General features: G+C 44.1%; 1 non-coding gene across 1 annotated transcript; it reads right to left on the bottom strand.

Moving 5' to 3' along the window:
• Nucleotides 1–17,829: 17,829 nt before the first annotated feature.
• On the bottom strand, nt 17,830–17,936 carry LOC135274274 (U6 spliceosomal RNA). Its single transcript, XR_010342117.1, has one exon. It is a non-coding gene; the product is annotated as a U6 spliceosomal RNA (small nuclear RNA).
• Between the last annotated feature and the right edge of the window lie 328 nt (nt 17,937–18,264).

Genomic DNA, 18,264 nt, shown 5'->3' with positions numbered 1-18,264 from the left:
CTAAATTGTCCATTCTCGTTAACATTTCATCAAACCTTTTTTCAAGGTTCTTAGTTTCTTTGCATTGGGTTAGAACAAGTTCTTTTAATTCACAGAAGTTTCTTATCACCCACGTTTTGAAACCTGCTTCTGTTATTGGAACACACTTGTAATCTATTAAGCCTTGTTCCATTGCTGATGAGGAATTGTGATCCCCTGTAGAGGGAGAGGCATTCTGATTTTGAGTATTCTCTGCCTTTTTATGCTGATTTCTTCCCTTCATTATATATTTATCCATCTGTTGTCTTTGTAATTACTGACTTTCTGACTAGGTCTCTGAGCAGACATCCAAGTTGTTGATTCCCAGTGCCAAAATCTGAGCAATCCACTGTGCCGGCCAAAATAGCAGTGTTAAGATTGATGGTGCTTTTCTGCCTGGGAATCTCTGGACTCTGCACCAAACACTGGTGCACTAAGGCACCAGCAAAACCGCTGCTCCAGCCACAAGAGTCGCCCTGGCGACACGTGGGGCTCCTCTGCTAGGAATCTCCTGGTCCATGAGCAACAAATATTCGTCTGCAAGTGTGGTGTCCTCTCGTTCTCTGTGCTTTCACTGGGAACTACGAGCCTGAGCTGCTAGTGATCAGCCATCTTGGATCTCTCTCTTTCTTATGTGATTCCTGAAGCTGTAAAACAGAAATCTTTTCACATGTGAGTCCTAAAACTATGAACCTAAGATTCTTCCACGTGTAACATCTAAAGTATAAGCCTATATAAAGGCTGAACCTCCCTTTGTTAAACGAGCTTGTCTGTTAGGCAACTATGCCACCTTGCTCCCAGCTGAACAAATTCATTTCTCCGATATTCGGTGTCCAAGAGATCCATTTCACGTGACCGCTCCTGCTACATTTTTGGTGCATTGGCCAGGAAGCGAGTCTCAGATAGTGGAAGGTGGGAAAAAGTCTCTTAGGTGGTTTGCCTAGCCCTGTGGAGCATCCCTGCAGAGGGACTCCTGCTTGCTGGGGTCCTGAGAGTGCTCCTGGGCAGGTATTTGCCTGGTGGAAAAGTCTCACCAGAGCAGAGCAAGGAGGCCCTGCAGTGTCGATCCACCCAGTGGCTGAACACCGAGGAGGAACAAATATTTGGGGAAGTCTGGACATTGAATTTGGTAAGATTGACCCCAGGAAAGTAGCCCACCCCATTTTGGGTGGAAATGTGGCCTGATCACCCACAGGTGACGGATCGGCAATTTTGAAGGTAGCTCTCTCTGTAACCTTGGAAGCTTTTGCTCATGATTTTGAATTGGAAGGAGAGCAATTGGATGTGTGTCTGTGTGTGAATGTGTGTCTGTGTCATCAAGCAATTTGTAAGAGAAGATTGAACCCTAGGAAAGTAGCCCACCCCATCTTGGGTAGAAACGTGGCCTGATCACCCACGGGTGCCAGATCGGCACTTTTGAAAGTAGCTCTCTCTGTAACCTTGGAAGCTTTTGCTTATGGTTTTGAATTGGAAGGAGAGTGACTGGATGTGTGTCTGTGTGTGTAGATGTGTCCGACAGGACTCATCAGTCATAAAAGGTATTGGGCCGTTTAGGAAGGTCCTCATGCATTGAGCAATTTATAGGAATTAGAGACAGCCACAGAGGCTTGAGTGAAGAAACCTCTGGGAAATTGTAAAAGGATTGAAGTGAATGTAAATTGGAGAGTGCTCCATGCTGCGTCTTGCTAGGCGGGAATGGGAACTGCTGTGAGTGAACTAACACTCCCCTAACTGTCAGAATTGTTTCTTTGAAGTGTTAATATGGGTCACTCCCATAGCAAGACCACCCCTTTAGAATCCATGCTGAAAAATTTCAAGAAGGGTTTTAGTGGGAATTATAAAGTAACTATGACACCAGAAAAAATAAGGGTTTTATGTAGGGAAGATTGGCCAGCACTTAGGGTAGGTTGGCCCCTAGAGGGGACCCTAGACAGATCCCTTGTCTCCAAAGTAAGGCATGAGGTTATATATGGTGAATGAGAACACCTCGATCAATTTCCATACATAGACCCGTGGTTGCAGTTAGTGTTAAACCCTCTGAAGTGGCTAAGAGAGCAGGCGGCGACTGTTTTAGTAGCCAAGGGACAGACTGCTAGAAAGCACCATCCCCATCACCACTGAGAAACGTGGAATCTCAAGTCCTGGGCAGATTCAGTGGCAGAGACAACTCCCAAGGTTTTGGTTAACCCAGCGGCAGAAGAGTGTATGTCAATAATGCCTCCTCCCCCCTCCCGGCAGATCGTCTGCGACCCAAGGCCGGGGTGCAGATGCCTTTGAGAGAGCAGAGGTACACAGGAGTGGACAAGGATGGCCACATGGTAGAAAGGCGTGTTTTCACATACCTGCTATTCACCTCGGCTGATCTTATCAACTGGAAAAATAACAACGTATCTTATACCGAGAAACCCCAAGCTCTCATTGATCTACTGCAAACTATTATTCAGACTCACAACCCCATTTGGGCTGAGTGCCATCAGCTGCTTATGCATCTTTTTAACACGAACTTTCTTGTACTTGATGAACTGCCCCTGCCTCCCTTCTCCGGCAAAATCTGTTGTGCAAATCAAGGGCCACTATCCCATTCAACAAAGGGGACTATCTGCAGCTAAAACTGCCTCAGTTGGGGGTCATCTGGGCTCTCACTGTCCCTTGGGAAGGAGGGTGGAGACTGCCTAGCCAGAAGCAGAGGACTGATATTATCACCCAGGCCTATGCAGGGCTTGCATGGCTTTACACCCAACTTATACACACAGTTGGTATTATTGCCAGCAGCGAATAGTTGGTTCACTTAATTGGACTTAAAGAATACCTCCTTAGCAGTGGACTGGCCTTGGAGGGTCAAAAACTATTTGCATTTCAATGGAAGAAACTCAGGAGGTGTAACCACTCAATACACCTGGACCAGGCTTCCCAGGGGCTCAGAAACTCTCATCATCGCTGGGGAGGCATCAGCCTGTGACCACCCCCTAGAAGCTCCTTGCTTGCATGCTGCCCCCGTATGGTGATAACCTGCTATTGGGACACCCCACGGCAGTCGGGTGCACAAACAAATGCCTTACTTCAGCACCTGGAGGGCTGTGGGTATAAAGTGTCTAAAACAAAAGCCCAGATTTGCCAAAAAGCAAATGCGATATCTGAGGCTCACCTTGTGGAAGGGAGAGCATAGCCTAGAAGCAGAGAGGAAGCAAGCCATTTGCAAAGTCACAGAATCTGAGACCAAAAGCAGATGAGAGAGCTCCTGGGAGCGGTGAGTTTTGTAAATTGTGGATTTCCAAACTTCTCAGTACTGGCCAAACCCTTACACAAAGTGACAAAGCGGGGAGGGGAGAAGACAAGACACCCCTTAAATGGGACAGAAGCTAAAAGTGAAACTTCTGTCAGCCCTGGCTTTGGGGGTAGACGATTTTAACAGCCTTTTCATGCTGTCAAAAAGCAAATAAAGGAAGAAGAAAAATGGCAAAGATTCTAGCCTCAACTCTGGGAAGAATTTAAATATCAAAGCACCCCACACAGCGGGGACTCTAATGAATACCAAAAGACCTCATTGGTAAGCCAGCCAAATACCAGGGCCTGCTATGTGCAGTGGTTGTACAAGCCATACATGAGACCACTCATTTAGGTCAAGAGTCACTTGAAAAGATGCTGGGTCGGTACTTTTACATCTTACACTTATCAGCCTTAACTAAAACTATGGTACAGTGATGCGTTCATCACATGTTAGCAACATGATGTGAGGCAGGGTCCCAACTCTTCTCCCTGGCATTCAAGCTTATGGAGCAGCTCCATTTAAAGATCTCCAGGTAGAATTTACTGAAATGTCCAAGTGTGGGGAACATAGTATTTGTTGGTCCTGGTGTGCACATACTCTGGGTGGGACTGGAAGGGCCCATGAAGTAATCTGTGTGCTGCTTTGAGATCTTATCCTTAGGATCAGACAATGGACCAACATTTATGGAGGATTTAGTCCAGAAAACAGCAATGGCCTTGGGTATCACCTGGAAACTGCATGCTGCCTACCGACCTCAGAGTTCCGGAAAACTGGAAAAATGAATCAGACCATCAGAAACAGCTTAGGGAAAGCATGTCAGAAAACAAGATTAAAGTGGGTGCAGGCACTTCCCTTGGTGTTATTCAAAATTAGAGGCACCCCCTTCAGGAAAAATAGGATATTCCCCTATGAAGTCTTATACCATAGGCCCCCTCCCCTATTCTGGGCACTCCTAGAAACTCCTTGGGAGTGGGGAGAGATTGAGTTAGGATGCTGGTTACTAGCCCTGGGGAGAATCACTTAGGATGCTTCGACCTGAGTAAATAACAAATGTTCTGTAACCCTTTTTCTCCCCAGTTCACCCTTTCTCACTAGGTAATCACGTGTGGATAAAGGACAGGAGTACAGTCGTCTAAAGCCACAATGGAAATGACCTCAGACCTGATCCTGACCAATCCCACAGCTGTGAAGGTAGAGAGAATCCCAGCCTGAATCCACCACAGCCGTGTAAAAACCAGCAACACCTGAGACTTGGACCAAGGCAAGGACTGCAGAATCACCTTAAAAAGGACAACAAGCCTTGCTCCAGCCACATCCTGGAAGCTGGCTGGTCCACACACGGCCAAAGCATGAGGAAATTCATCGTGGGACTTGTTCTTTTTAATATTTGGACTTGTACAGTAGGAACATGAACTAATTTTAAAGAATGCCCTCAGTATATACACCAGGTAGGGTGTAAAAGTTACTGCCATTCTCTTGTCCTACAGTTCTTGTAAACATACAGGGACACAGAAGGGAACCTGTTTATATAATGGTACTCAATATAAGGTGTGTAATCCATGAGATGGACAGGTAGCTGTGTCACAGGCATCATTAAGCCCTCTTTCTTCCTATTATCTGTTATGACAGGTGGGCTGTTAATGTATCAGTCTACTCCACTAGAGAGAAAAAGAAACCTAAACATAGGAGAATGGACAGATAGTGAGCGGCCACCAGAGAGAACTATGAAGTATTATGGGCTGGCCACATGGGCAGAGGATGGCTCATGGGGATACCAGACCCCTATTTACATGCTCAACTGAATCATCCAGTTGCAGGCTGTTTTGAAGATACTCACTAATGAAACAGGCAAAGCTGTCCCTCTTGGCCCGACAAGAAACTCAAATGAGAAACACAATTTATCAGAACCGGCTGGCCCTAGATTATTTGCCAGCAGCCGAAGGAGGAGTCTGTGGAAAATTCAGTCTAACCAACTGCTGTTGGCACATAGATGACCAGGGGCAAGCAGTGGAAGGTATGGTGCGAGACATGACCAAATTAGCACATGTGCCTGTACAGGTGTGGCACGGATTTAACCCTGAGTCCTTATTCAGAGGTTGGTTCTCATCCTTGGGAGGATTCAAAACCCTCATCATAAGTGTTATCATAATAATAGGTGTTTGTTCATTGCTCCCTTGTCTACTCCCCCTGTTCCTTCAGATGATTAGGGGCTTCATCACTACTGTAGTTACCCAAAAATGACATCACAAGTATATTATAGGAAACATTATCAGTTGGTTTCTTCAGAAAGTCCAGAAAGTGAGAATGAAAGTGAGACCTCTCACTAATTATAAGGTGGTGAGGGTCTCAAAGGGGGCGGTGAAGAGGGAGACCCAGGCTTCTCAGATAAACTTCCCCTTTGACTATCATGCTGCATTTCAATAGAAGAAAAGGTTGACTGACTGGCAACTCCGGTTTTACATTCCTATAGGTGACAGGCTAGGCCTTGGGGAAACCCACCAGAAGGCACTATTTTTCCTTAAAACAAGATCAAACCAGAAACCTTTTCACATGTGAGTCCTAAAACTGTAAACCGGAACCCTTTCATGTGTGATTCCTGAAACTATAAACTAAAACCGTTTCACATGTGAGTCCTAAAACTATGGAACCTAAGATTCTTCCACGTGTAACATCTAAAGTATAAGCCTATTTTTTTTTTTTTTTTTGAGACAAAGTTTCGCTCTTGTTACCCAGGCTGGAGTGCAATGGTGCGACCTCGGCTCACCGCAACCTCCGCCTTCTGGGTTCAGGCAATTCTCCTGCCTCAGCCTCCTGAGTAGCTGGGATTACAGGCACATGCCACCATGCCCAGCTAATTTTTTGTATTTTTTAGTAGAGACGGGGTTTCACCATGTTGACCAGGATGGTCTCGATCTCTTGACCTCGTGATCCACCCGCCTCGGCCTCCCAAAGTGCTGGGATTATAGGCGTGAGCCACCGCGTCTGGCCAGTATAAGCCTATATAAAGGCTGAACCTCCCTTCATTAAATGAGCTTGGCTTTTGTTGTTGTTGTTGTTGTTTTTGAGACAGAGTTTCACTCTTGTTACCCAGGCTGGAGTGCAATGGCAAGATCTCGGCTCACTGCAACCTCTGCCTCCTGGGTTCAAGCAATTCTCCTGTCTCAGCCTCCTGAGTAGCTGGGACTACAGGCATGCACCACCATGCCCAGCTAATTTTTGTATTTTTAGTAGGGACGGGGTTTCACCATGTTGACCAGGATGGTCTTGATCTCTTGACCTCGTGATCCACGTGCCTCGGCCTCCCAAAGTGCTGGGATTGTAGGTGTGAGCCACCATGCCTGGCCGAGCTTGGCTATTAGGTAACTATGTCACCTTGCTCCCAGTTGAATAAATTTCTTCCTCCTGTATTCAGTGTCCAAGAGATCCATTTCCCGTGGTGATTCCTGCTACATTTCCAGATAGATACATTTTGTTTTTTTTGTTTTTGTTTTTTTTGTTTTTGTTTTTTTTTTTGAGATGGAGTTTCGCTCTTGTTACCCAGTCTGGAGTGCAATGGCGCTATCTCGGCTCACCGCAACCTCCGCCTCCTGGGTTCAGGCAATTCTCCTGCCTCAGCCTCCTGAGTAGCTGGTATTACAGGCATGTGCCACCATGCCCAGCTAATTTTTTGTATTTTTAGTAGAGACGGGGTTTCACCATGTTGACCGGTATGGTCTCGATCTCTTGACCTCATGATCCACCTGCCTCGGCCTCCCAAAGTGCTGGGATTACAGGCATGAGCCACCGCGCCCGGCACATTTTGATTTTTAAGTTGAGATATTTCCCTTCACAGCATATACACACATTCACTCTAGAATGTCAAAATCTAGCTACTATACGAAATGTGTTTCCAAACTGCTGAATCAAAGGAGAGACTCAACCCTCTTAGTTCAACCGACACACATCAGAATACTTTGAAACATATCTTTCTTCTGTGTTTTAAAGGCGGTGTTACTGCTATTTCATATAAACCAGGATTTTGCTAGAAATATCTGTTTTCAGATTTTCCACAGAAAAAGTTTTTAAACTGCTGCATACACCATCACTTTCACTTTGCAAATTGAATGCATGCATTGAGAAGTTTCCTTCCATATAGCTTCACTTTAGTTTTTACGGTGAGATATTTCCCTTTACAACCTGTACTCATGTTCACTCTGGAATGCGCAAACCTAGCTCCCATAGGAAATCTGATTCTAAACTGCTGAATCGAAATACAGATTCAGTTCTCTTAGTTTAACGGACATAGAGTGGAGCAATTTCAAAGATGTCTTTCTTCTGTCTTTTAAAGGCAGTATTAGTGCTATTTTGAATAAGCCAGGATATTGCTAGAAATACCTGTTTTTAGATTCTCTACAAAAAGTGTTTTTAAACTGCTGCATCAACACATCAGTTTAATTGTATAAGTTAATGTACACATTGAGAAGCTTTCTCCCACATAGCTTTGTTTTACTTTTTAACTTGAGATATTTCCCTTTACACCCTACACTCACATTCACTCTGGAATGTCCAAATCTACCTCCTATAAAAAATGTGTTTATAAGCTTCAGAATAAAAATGTAGATTCAATTCTCTTAGTTAAATGGAAACACTGCAGAGCCATTTTAAGGATATCTTTCTTCTCTGTTTTAAACGCAGTCTTACTGTTATTACGTAGAAGCCTGAGTTTTGCTGAAAATATCTGTTTTTAGATTCCATACAAAAAGGGTTTTTAAACTGCTGCATTCACATATCAGTTTAACTCTGTAAGTTGAAGGCACACATTGACAATCCTTCTCTCAGATAGCTTCATTTTAGTTTTTAAGGTGAGATATTTCCCTTTGCAGCCTATACAGACATTCACTCTGGAATGTCCAAATCTAGTTCCTTTAAGAAATGTGTTTCAAAACTGCCGAATCAAAAGAGATATTCAATCTTCTTAAGTGAAAGGACACACAGCAGAGAAGTTTCACAGGTATCTTTGCTCTGCATTTTAAAGGCTGGCTTAATGCTATTTCACATAAGCCAGGATTTTGCTAGCAACATCTGCTTTTAGATTCTCCACAGAAAGGGTGTTTAAACTGCTGCATGTGCACATCAGTTGAACATTGTTAGTTAAATGCATATAATGACAACCATCCGGGCCAGGTGCGGTGGCTCACGCCTGTAATCCCAGCACTTTAGGAGGCCGAGGCGGGTGGATCATGAGGTCAAGAGATCAAGACCATCCTGGTCAACACAGTGAAACCCCGTCTCTACTAAAAATACAAAAAATTAGCTGGGCATGATCGCGCGTGCCTGTAATCCCAGCTACTCAGGAGGCTGAGGCAGGAGAATTGCCTGAACCCAGGAGGCGGAGGTTGCAGTGAGCCGAGATCGCGCCATTGCACTCCAGCCTGGGTAACAAGAGCGAAACTCCATCTCAAAAAAAAAAAAAAAAGACAACCATTCACTCAGGTAGCTTCCTTCTAGATTTCAAGGTGAGGTATTTCCCTTGCCAACATGTTCTTCCATTCACTCTGGAATGTCCAAGTCTAGCTCCTATAAGCAAAGTGTTTCTAAACTGCCAAATTGAAAGAGAGCTTCAATCCTCTTAGTTGTACTGACACACAACAGAGCAGTTTCACAGATATCTTCCTTCTTTGTTTTACATGCAGTCTTAGTGCTATTTCATATAAGCCAGGATTTCTCTGGAAATATCTGTTTTTAGATACTCCACAGAAAATGTTTTTAAACTGCTGCATCCACACATCAATTTAGCTCTGTTAGTTGAATGCACACATTGACAAGCATTCTTGCAGATAGCTTCATTTTATTTTTAAGGTGAGATATTCCTCTTCACGGCATATACTCATATTCACATTGGAATGTCAAAAGCTGGCTGTTATAAAAAATGTGTTTCCAAACTGCTGAATCAAAACATGGATTCAATACTCTTAGTTGAACAGACACACAGCATAGCAGTTTCAAAGATACCTTTCTTCTTTGTGTTAAGTCAGTCTTACTGCTATTTTGTATAAGCTAGGAGTTTGCAGGAAATATTTGTTTTTAGATTCCATTTTTAGAACCGGTTTTTTTTTTTTTTTTTTTTTTTGAGGGGGAGTTTGGCTGTTGTTACCCAGACTGGAGTGCAATAGTGTGATCTCAGCTCACCACACCCTCCAGCCCCTGGGTTCAATCAATTCTCCTGCCTCAGCCTCCTGAGTAGCTGGGATTACAGGCACGCACCACCATGCCCAGCTAATTTTTGTATTTTTAGTATAGACGGGGTTTCACCTTGCTGACCAGGATGGTCTCAATCTCTTGACCTCGTGATCCACCCGCCTCAGCCTCCCAAAGTGCTGGGATTACAGGTGTGAGCAACTGTGCCCGGTCCCCACTTTTCTTCTTCTTATTCTATCACTGAGGCCTCATCCTTCCTTTTATTCATGTCTGTGAGAAAATTCTGCGCCTGACGACTTGGGTGTAGTTTTTTTTCCCTTTGTTTTAGGGAATCAAACTTTATTAAGAAACTACCAGCCCTCTTTGTCACTTTAGGGTTAAAAAAGGAGTCCTTGTCTCTTCTGTCAAAAGAAACAGAAACAGGAAGGGAAAGAGGAGAGAGGACAAGAAAGTAGGGGAAGGGAAGAGGAGAGAGGAGACAGAGAAAAGAGAGAGAGAGGAGACAGAAGAGGAGAGAGGAGAAAGAGAGGATACAGAGACAAAGAGAAAAGAAATAAAAGAAGGAGAGAGAGATAGGGAGAGAGGAATTTAATGCTTTTTAGGGTCCTTGTGTCAAGGCGACCAAAAGCTGCAGGGGCGGGGATCTTGCAGCCGGCCCAGCAGCTGAGAGCTCAGTTTTAAACTGACACAAAAAGCATTTTTTTTCTTTCTCTGCTGGCTGCCAGCTCTGCCCAGCTTTCAGGCAGGCCACACTGCCTCAGGGTGCAGTGTTTACATACAAAATATGGCTTGAAATAAGTTTTCTATCAGTTTTGCAATGCAAGTGACCTGTTAGCACAGTAGTTAAGGTGTAGGGCCTGCAACTGCAGGGTTGTTGGTTCAAATCTTCAGTGAAGCCAGTCTTAAATTAGTGAAATCTCTTGGGGGAAATTCAAAAACTGAAGGAAAATCCAAATGGGGTCGTCTAGCTGCCGGCCTTGTATCCTGCTCCAATGCACGGTGGCCAACTTTGAGTTTGGGTTTTCCGGCCAATATGGGGTAAAATTAACCCCTGGAGAACTCTGCTCTTTATCTAAACTAAAATGGCCATCTTTTAGAATTGGGTGGCCTGACACTGGAACCTATGACTCAAAATAATAATAATAATAATAAATTACACAGGGTGTACGGAAAATGGTCTCAAAATCTCCTGGACACCATGACCAGTTTCCACACATTAACCAATAGTTAAATTTAGTCCAACAACCCCCCACCCCTACCCAGCCGTGGCTAAAATGCTGCATAAAACAGGCTAAACTTCAGGTCATGTTAACCGGCCCAAAGAAAGCCCCTTCTGGACCAGCCATTCTCCCCACACCAGCGAAGGATCAGGAATTACCTCCACCCTACTCAAGGCTCTCTGAACCAGGGCCTCAGCACCCACCTCAACAGTACTAGTAACCAAACCTTGTCACCCCTGCACACTCACAGCGGGGCCCCACACCCACTAGCAGTCCTTCATGATTTTTTGACCTCATGATCCACCTGCCTCGGCCTCCCAAAGTGCTGGGATTATAGGCGTGAGCCACCGCATCCGGCCGGAGGCTGGGAAACTTAAGGCAGTTTACAATAGAGTAAGTTCTGTCAAAAAGCTCAACATCCCCTGTTCTCTAAGAAGCCCCAGGCTTTAACAAAGCTTTCAAAATCTGTACTCCAGACTCATTGCCCTGCTTGGGGCGACTGCCAACAATTATTACTAATTCTGTTCACCACAGAGGAAAGAGGCAAAATTAAACAAGAAGTCCTAAAAGCCATCATAGGTCCAGGGCAAAGAACAGTAAATATATATATATGTGTGTGTGTGTGTGTGTGTGTGTGTGTGTATATGTGTGTGTGTATATATATGTGTGTATATGTGTGTGTATATATGTGTGTGTATATATATATGCGTGTGTGTGTATATATATGTGTGTGTATATATATGTGTGTGTCTGTGTGTATATATGTGTGTGTGTATATATGTGTGTGTGTATATATGTGTGTGTGTATATATATATGTGTGTGTGTGTGTGTGTGTATGGGACCAAATTTAAAAAGTTTTTCCTCTATCCAACCCCAATAGAACCCCAAAACCTTGGGGGTCACCAGGCTCTAAACACTTTTCACTGGTATCTTTTAGAAAGGGTTAGAGGAGCGGCCCACAAGCCCACTAACCTCTCCACTGCAGGGACTGTAACTCAGGGTCTGCAAGAGTCGCTGGCTGCCTTCCTTGACCGTCTACAAAACGCTTATCACACCTACAATTCTGTTAACCCTAAAGCTCCAGAAAATCAGTAGACCGTCAATCTGGCTTTTGTTTCCCAGTCAAACCCAAATATTAAAAAAAAAGTTACAAAAATTAAGGGGGGCTAGGCGTGGTAGCTCATGCCTGTAATTCAAGCACTTTGGAGGCCAAGGCGGGTGAATCACCTGAAGTCAGAAGTTCAAAACCAGCCTGACCAACATGGAAAAACCCCGCCTTAAAAATAAAAAAATTAAAAAATTAAAAAGTTAAAGAAATTCCAGGGAATAAATTTAACCCAATTGCTAAAAATTGCCCGGAAAGTTTTTAATAACAGGAATACTCCTGGAGCCATACAAAACAAAAAAGTTACTAAGATGCAGTAACAGCAGCCCTTCAGAAGACATAAGTCATTCCACAAGGGCAGTAGGCCTTGTAAAAGGGCCCCTGGTGTCTCTGGCCCCATTAAAGGAAAAAACAATGTGTGTACTGTAAAGAAAAAAAATTTTTTTAAATAAATGCCCTAATTAAAAAAAAAGATATAATCGCTCAAAAAAATCCACTGAGGGCTATCCTCAATTTCAAAGGTCAGAATTAATGGGGCTGGGGCTCTTGTTTACTAAGCCCCCAAATGCTCAGGGTCACTTTAAAAGTTAAGGACAAACATGTCAGCTTCTTAGTCAACACCAGGTGGCCCACTCGGTCCTTAGCCTCTGGGATCACTATCCAGTAAAAAACAATTATCCAAGGGGCTGCAGACAAAAAAAAAAAAAACACAACAAGCCCATAAACCACCAACCAAGTCATTAATCTGGAGAACAGCACCATCACCCACTCCTTCTTAGCCATTCCAAAGTGTCTGTACCCACTCCTAAAACAGAACTTACTCCACAAACTTCAAGCAAATATTTCTTTCGGTGATAGTCAGACTTGCCTCTCAATTCCTCCTCCCTTGGCATCAGGGCCACCTCGGAAAATCCTCATCACCTGTGCTCTGTCAAACAAGTATCTCTTGCAGGAAACCTTATCCTCAGAGACAAATTAACCATCAACATCAAACCTCCTCCACCAATTCCAAAAAAGTGTACCTGGAGTGTGGGCTGAGACAAGTTCCCCGGGCTTGGCAAGTCACCAAACCCCAGTTGTGGTCCAGCTATTGGCAATGGCAACTCCAGTCCACATATGACAATATCCCATGAGGCAGGAAGCCAGACAGGGAACTGCTCCACATATAACCAAACTTCTAAAAGGAGAGGTCCCTACTACCTGTAAGTCCCCCCAGAATGCCCCATTGCTCCCTGTCTTAAAACCAGGCACAAAAAACTATTGGCCTGCAGAAGACTTAAAGGAAATAAACAAATGAGTGGAAACTGTCCACCCTATGGTTCCAAATCCACACACCCTCCTAAGTCTCTTGGGTGCAGAACACCACCATTACACTGTCTTGAATCTCAAGAATGCAGGCTTGTGCATCCCACTAGCTCCTGTTAGCCAGCCCATATTTGCTTTTAAATAAGGGTCTCAGGGCAACTCACTTAAACAAAACTGCCTCAGAAGTTTAAAAACTCCCCCACTCTGTTTAACAAGGCACTTAGCCAAAATCTTGCCACCTTCCAAGCTAAGTTCCCTGAGTGCACCCTACTCCCATACGTGAATAACTTACTCTTGGCTACAAAAACCCAAGAGGCCTGTAAATAAAACATCAGTCATTATTAAAAACCCTACAAACTTTAAATTATCAGGTCTCAGCTAAAAAGGCCAAACTCTGCCAACCCAAAGTTACTTACCTAGGCTATATCACAAAGAAAGGCAACTGGGCACTGGCACCTAGCCAAGTCCAAGCCGTGCTGCGAATACCCGCCCCCACCACAAAATGCCAAGTTTGAAAATTCCTTAGGGCTGTAAGGTACTGCAGGCTATGGATTTTAGAATTTGCCAAAATAGCCAAGCCCCTGTATGCCTATACTGAAAAAAATCAGCCCTTAATGTGGACAGAAATAAAGGAACGGACCCTATCTACAGCCCCAGGCTTGGCCTTGCCAAACATCTCTAAACCCTTCCGGTTTTTTGTGCATAAAATACAGGGAGTTGCTAAGAGGGTGCTCACCCAAACATTGGAACCGTGGTCCCAGCCAGTCGCCTTCCTTTCAATAAAACTTAATCCCGTAACCTCTGGGTGGCCAGCTTGTCTAAGGTTGGTAGCAGCTACAGTCCTGTTAGTCAAAAAGGTGGACAAACTAACCTTAGGGCAGGAGTTAAACTTAGTAACACCCCACACGGTGAAGTCACTACTCCGTGGAGCTCTGGGAAAATGAATGTCAAATGCCCGCATAGTTCAATATCAAGCTTTATTTTTAAACCAGCTCTGCATAATGTTTTTAAAAGCTACAGTTTTAAACCCTGCCACACTACTGCCAGACAGCGAGCCGGAGGAGCCCATACACGACTGCCAACAAACAGTGGATGTCCTCCATGCTGCTCGACCGCACCTCACCGACCTCCCCCTGCAGAACCCAAAAGAAGTACTGTATACAAATAGCAGCAGTTTCATGGTCAATGGAGTCAGGTATGCCGGGGCAGCTGGAGTCACCCTAGAGCCGGTTGTCTGGGCCTAGCTCTTCCACATAAAACCTCGGCCCAAAAAGCAAAACTCATGCCTCTAACAAAAGCCTTAAATGAGGTGGAAAGAAAAATTGTTAACATCTACACAAATAGCCAGTATGCCTTTGCTATGGCTCATGTACATGGAGCCATTTATATATATATATATATAAAGGACTACTTACTTCAGAGGGAAAAAACCAACAAAAATAAAAGAAAATTCTAGCCCTACTAAAGGCTACATAAAAGCCCAAGGGAGTGGAATTAATAAACTGCAAAAGACACCAGAAGGAAAATTCACCAGAAGTGAGGGAAAATAAGGCGGCTAACCTGCAAGCCAAACAGGCAGCCTTAAAACCAGTAAAACATCTAACTCTTCTTGTAACTCTGCCGGCCCCAACCCTGCCTCCTACCCCTACATACTCACCTAATAAAAAAAACTTTGCTAAAAAACAAAGGGGCACACAAAATTCCATAAAATAGTAAATTCTACCGGACACAAAAATTGTAGTCCTCAAGGCTCTAAAACAGGCCCTAGTTAAAAATACACACCAGGCCACTCACTTAGGACAAACCAAACGGAGCTGCTAGAAGCCAAATACTACATTCCCCACTTACATAAACGTATAAACAAGATTACTATTACTCAGTGTAATGTATGTGCCCGAGTAAATCTGGGAGGGAACAGGTCTAGCCAGGAAGAAGTAAAACTCAGAGAAACTAGCCCTAGGGAGCACTAGGAAGTAAATTTCACTAAAATAAAACCCCCAGCAAATAGCTATAAATATCTCCTAGTGTTTATAAATACATTCTCGGGCCGGGCGCGGTGGCTCACGCCTGTAATCCCAGCACTTTGGGAGGCCGAGGTGGGTGGATCACGAGGTCAAGAGATCGAGACCATCCTGGTCAACATGGTGAAACCCCGTCTCTACTAAAAATACAAAAACTTAGCTGGGCATGGTGGCGCGTGCCTGCAATCCCAGCTACTCAGGAGGCTGAGGCAAGAGAATTGCCTGAACCCAGGAGGTGGAGGTTGCGGTGAGCCGAGATCACGCCATTGCACTCCAGCCTGGGTAACAAGAGCAAAACTCCATCTCAAAAAAAATAATAAATAAATAAATAAATAAATAAATACATTCTCTAAATGGGTCAAAGACTTCCCCACTAGGTCCGAGACTACTTTAGTAGTCACAAAAAAAACTATTAAAGAACCTTGTTCCTCAATTCAGCCTCCCTCTAATGCTAGGGTCGAACAATGAGCCTGCCTTTACTGCACAAATTTCTCAGGGCCTAGTCAAGGCCCTGGGTGTATCCTGGAAATTGCACTGGGCGTATCATCCTCAAAGTTCAGGCCAAGTCAAACAAATAAACCAGACCTTAAAAAAAAACCCTAACAAAGTTTATCCTAAAAACCGGTAAAAACTAAGTTAGCCTGCTTTTATCCTCCTCCGCGTCCAATGCACACCCTATCAAAAAAATTTCTCCCCTTTTTTTTTTTTTGTTTTGAGATGGAGTTTTGCTCTTGTTACCCAGGCTGGAGTGCAATGGTGCGATCTCGGCTCACCGCAACCTCTGCCTCCTGGGTTCAGGCAATTCTCCTGCCTCAGCCTCCCAAGTAGCTGGGATTACAGGCACACGCCACCATGCCCACCTAATTTTTGTATTTTTAGTAGAGACCAGGTTTCACCATGTTGACCAGGATGGTCTCGATCTCTTGTCCTCGTGATCTACCCGCCTCGGCCTCGCAATGTGCTGGGATTACAGGCGTGAGCCACCTTGCCCGGCTGTTTCTCCTCTTTTAAAATCATGTTCGGTAAGTCCCCTCCCTTACTCCCCAGACCCACGGATACCGTGCATGCTAAAGTCCAGAATTATACACTCCTTAAGTCCTTACAAGCGCTCCAGTCTGTTCAATCCCAAATACACCAGCTTGTTAAGAACACCTGTCCCATCCCATTGAACCTCGCAAAGCAGCCAACACACCCCTTCCTGCCTGAAAACTCTGTCCTTGTTAAAAAATTTGCCACCTCTGGCCTCACTCCCTGTTAAAAAGAATTCTATGCAGTTATCCTTACCACACCCACCGCACTCAAAGTAAAGGGACTAACGGCCTAAATTCATCACAGCCACGTCAAAACTGCCCCACCAAAAGAACAATAAAGTATCAAACACTCATCCCCTGATTCACTAAAGCTAAAACTTGTGCGTTCTTTGTGGTCACCACCTTCACTACCCTAATCCATGCTGTAAATCCCTACAGCAAACCCCCCTAAAACCCACCTACTATCAGTGAGTCCTCACCAAGGGCTCCACTAAAAAATATGTTAGTTCCTTAACCGGGAAGTGATCCATCCTCGTGAACAAAACCCTGAAGTACATTCCAAAAAACCCCATTACCTTCTCCCTAGACCTCTGTGCCCTCCTAGGCCGCAACCTAAATTTCAGAACAAGTGAAGGTGTAGCCAAGTGCAGCAGTTCAGGGGCAAAGCAACAATTATCTGCACCCAGAATCCACCCCCCCAAAAAATAAATAAATTATTTTGCCCCCATTAGGGTTATAAAACTATCTCCACTATATCAGGGTACACTAAACACATAAATTAAGCCCTTAAAACCAACAAACAATAAAAATCTGTTAAAAAAATCAATGATTTAATTCCTATAAATAAAACAAGGGGGAAATGTAACATAGTAAAAGCCCCATAAAACTGCAGACCTCAACCATACCACGGCTTTCCATTAAAACTGCTCTCTGTAACCCAAATGTAACAGGCAAGCACTCCAAACCCATGTTATCTTGGCCCCTGCGACTTGCAATAAGTAATTAAGACTGGAATTTCCACCCTACCAGTAACACCTCCTCCCACCTCCGTCTCCCAAAGTGCAGGGTTTACAGGCCTAAGCCGCCACACTCAGTCTTAACTTTATTTATTTTTTAATTAATTTATTTGTTTTTTAAAGACGAGGTTTCACCATGTTGGTCAGGCTGGTCTTGAACTCACAAGCTCAGGTGATCCACCTGCCTTGGTCTCCAAAGTGCTTGGATCACAGAGGTGAGCCACCATGCCTGACCAAATGTATTTTTAAAAATCAGAGAGATTGGGACGGGTGCTGTGGCTCATGCCACTAATCTTAGCACTTTGGGAGGCCGAAGTGGGTTGATCACCTGAGGTCAGGAGTTCAAGATCAGCCTGACTATCATGGTGAAACCCCATCTTATTTTAAAAAAATAAATAAATCAAGAGAGATCAGTGTCTACAATTGTAAAAATGAGGTGCCGGATAATTCCCCCTGCCCCACCTTTTTTAGGAGATAGAATTTCCCTCTTGTCACCCAGGCTGGTGTGATCATGGCTCATTGCAATCTCTGCCACCTTGGTTCAAGCGACTCTCCTGCCTCAGCCTCCCAAGTAGCTGGGATTACAGGTGTCCACCACCATGCCCAGCTAATTTTTTTAAATTTTATATTTAAATGTATTTTTATTTGATTTTTACAAAACTGCAAAATAAATATGGAACGCTTCATGAATTTGCATGTCATCCTTGCGCAGGGACCATGCTAAACTTCTCTGTATCATTCCAATTTTAGTGTATGTGCTGCTGAAGTGAGCACATGCCCAGGTAATTTTTTTATCTATTTTATTTTTATTTTTTTAATAGAGAATGGGTTTCACTATGTTGATCAGGCTAGTATCGAACTTCTGATCTCATGATCCACCCACCTCAGCCTTCCAAAGTGCTAGGATTACAGGTGTGAGCCATTGTGCCCAACTTAATTTACATATTTTTTTTTTTTTTTTTTTTTTTTAAAGACCAGGTTTCACCACGTTGGCTGGCTGGTCTTGAACTCCCAACCTCAGGTGATCCACCTGCCTCTGCCTCCCAAAGTGCTAGGATTATAGGCGAGAGCCTCCATGCCCAGCCCTGTAAATTTTTTAATC

This window comes from Aotus nancymaae, unplaced genomic scaffold (assembly GCF_030222135.1).
Source record: "Aotus nancymaae isolate 86718 unplaced genomic scaffold, 86718_ANA_hifiasm-v0.15.2.pri h1tg000002l, whole genome shotgun sequence".
Lineage (NCBI taxonomy): Eukaryota > Metazoa > Chordata > Mammalia > Primates > Aotidae > Aotus > Aotus nancymaae.
This window is presented reverse-complemented; position numbering and strand designations above follow the sequence as displayed.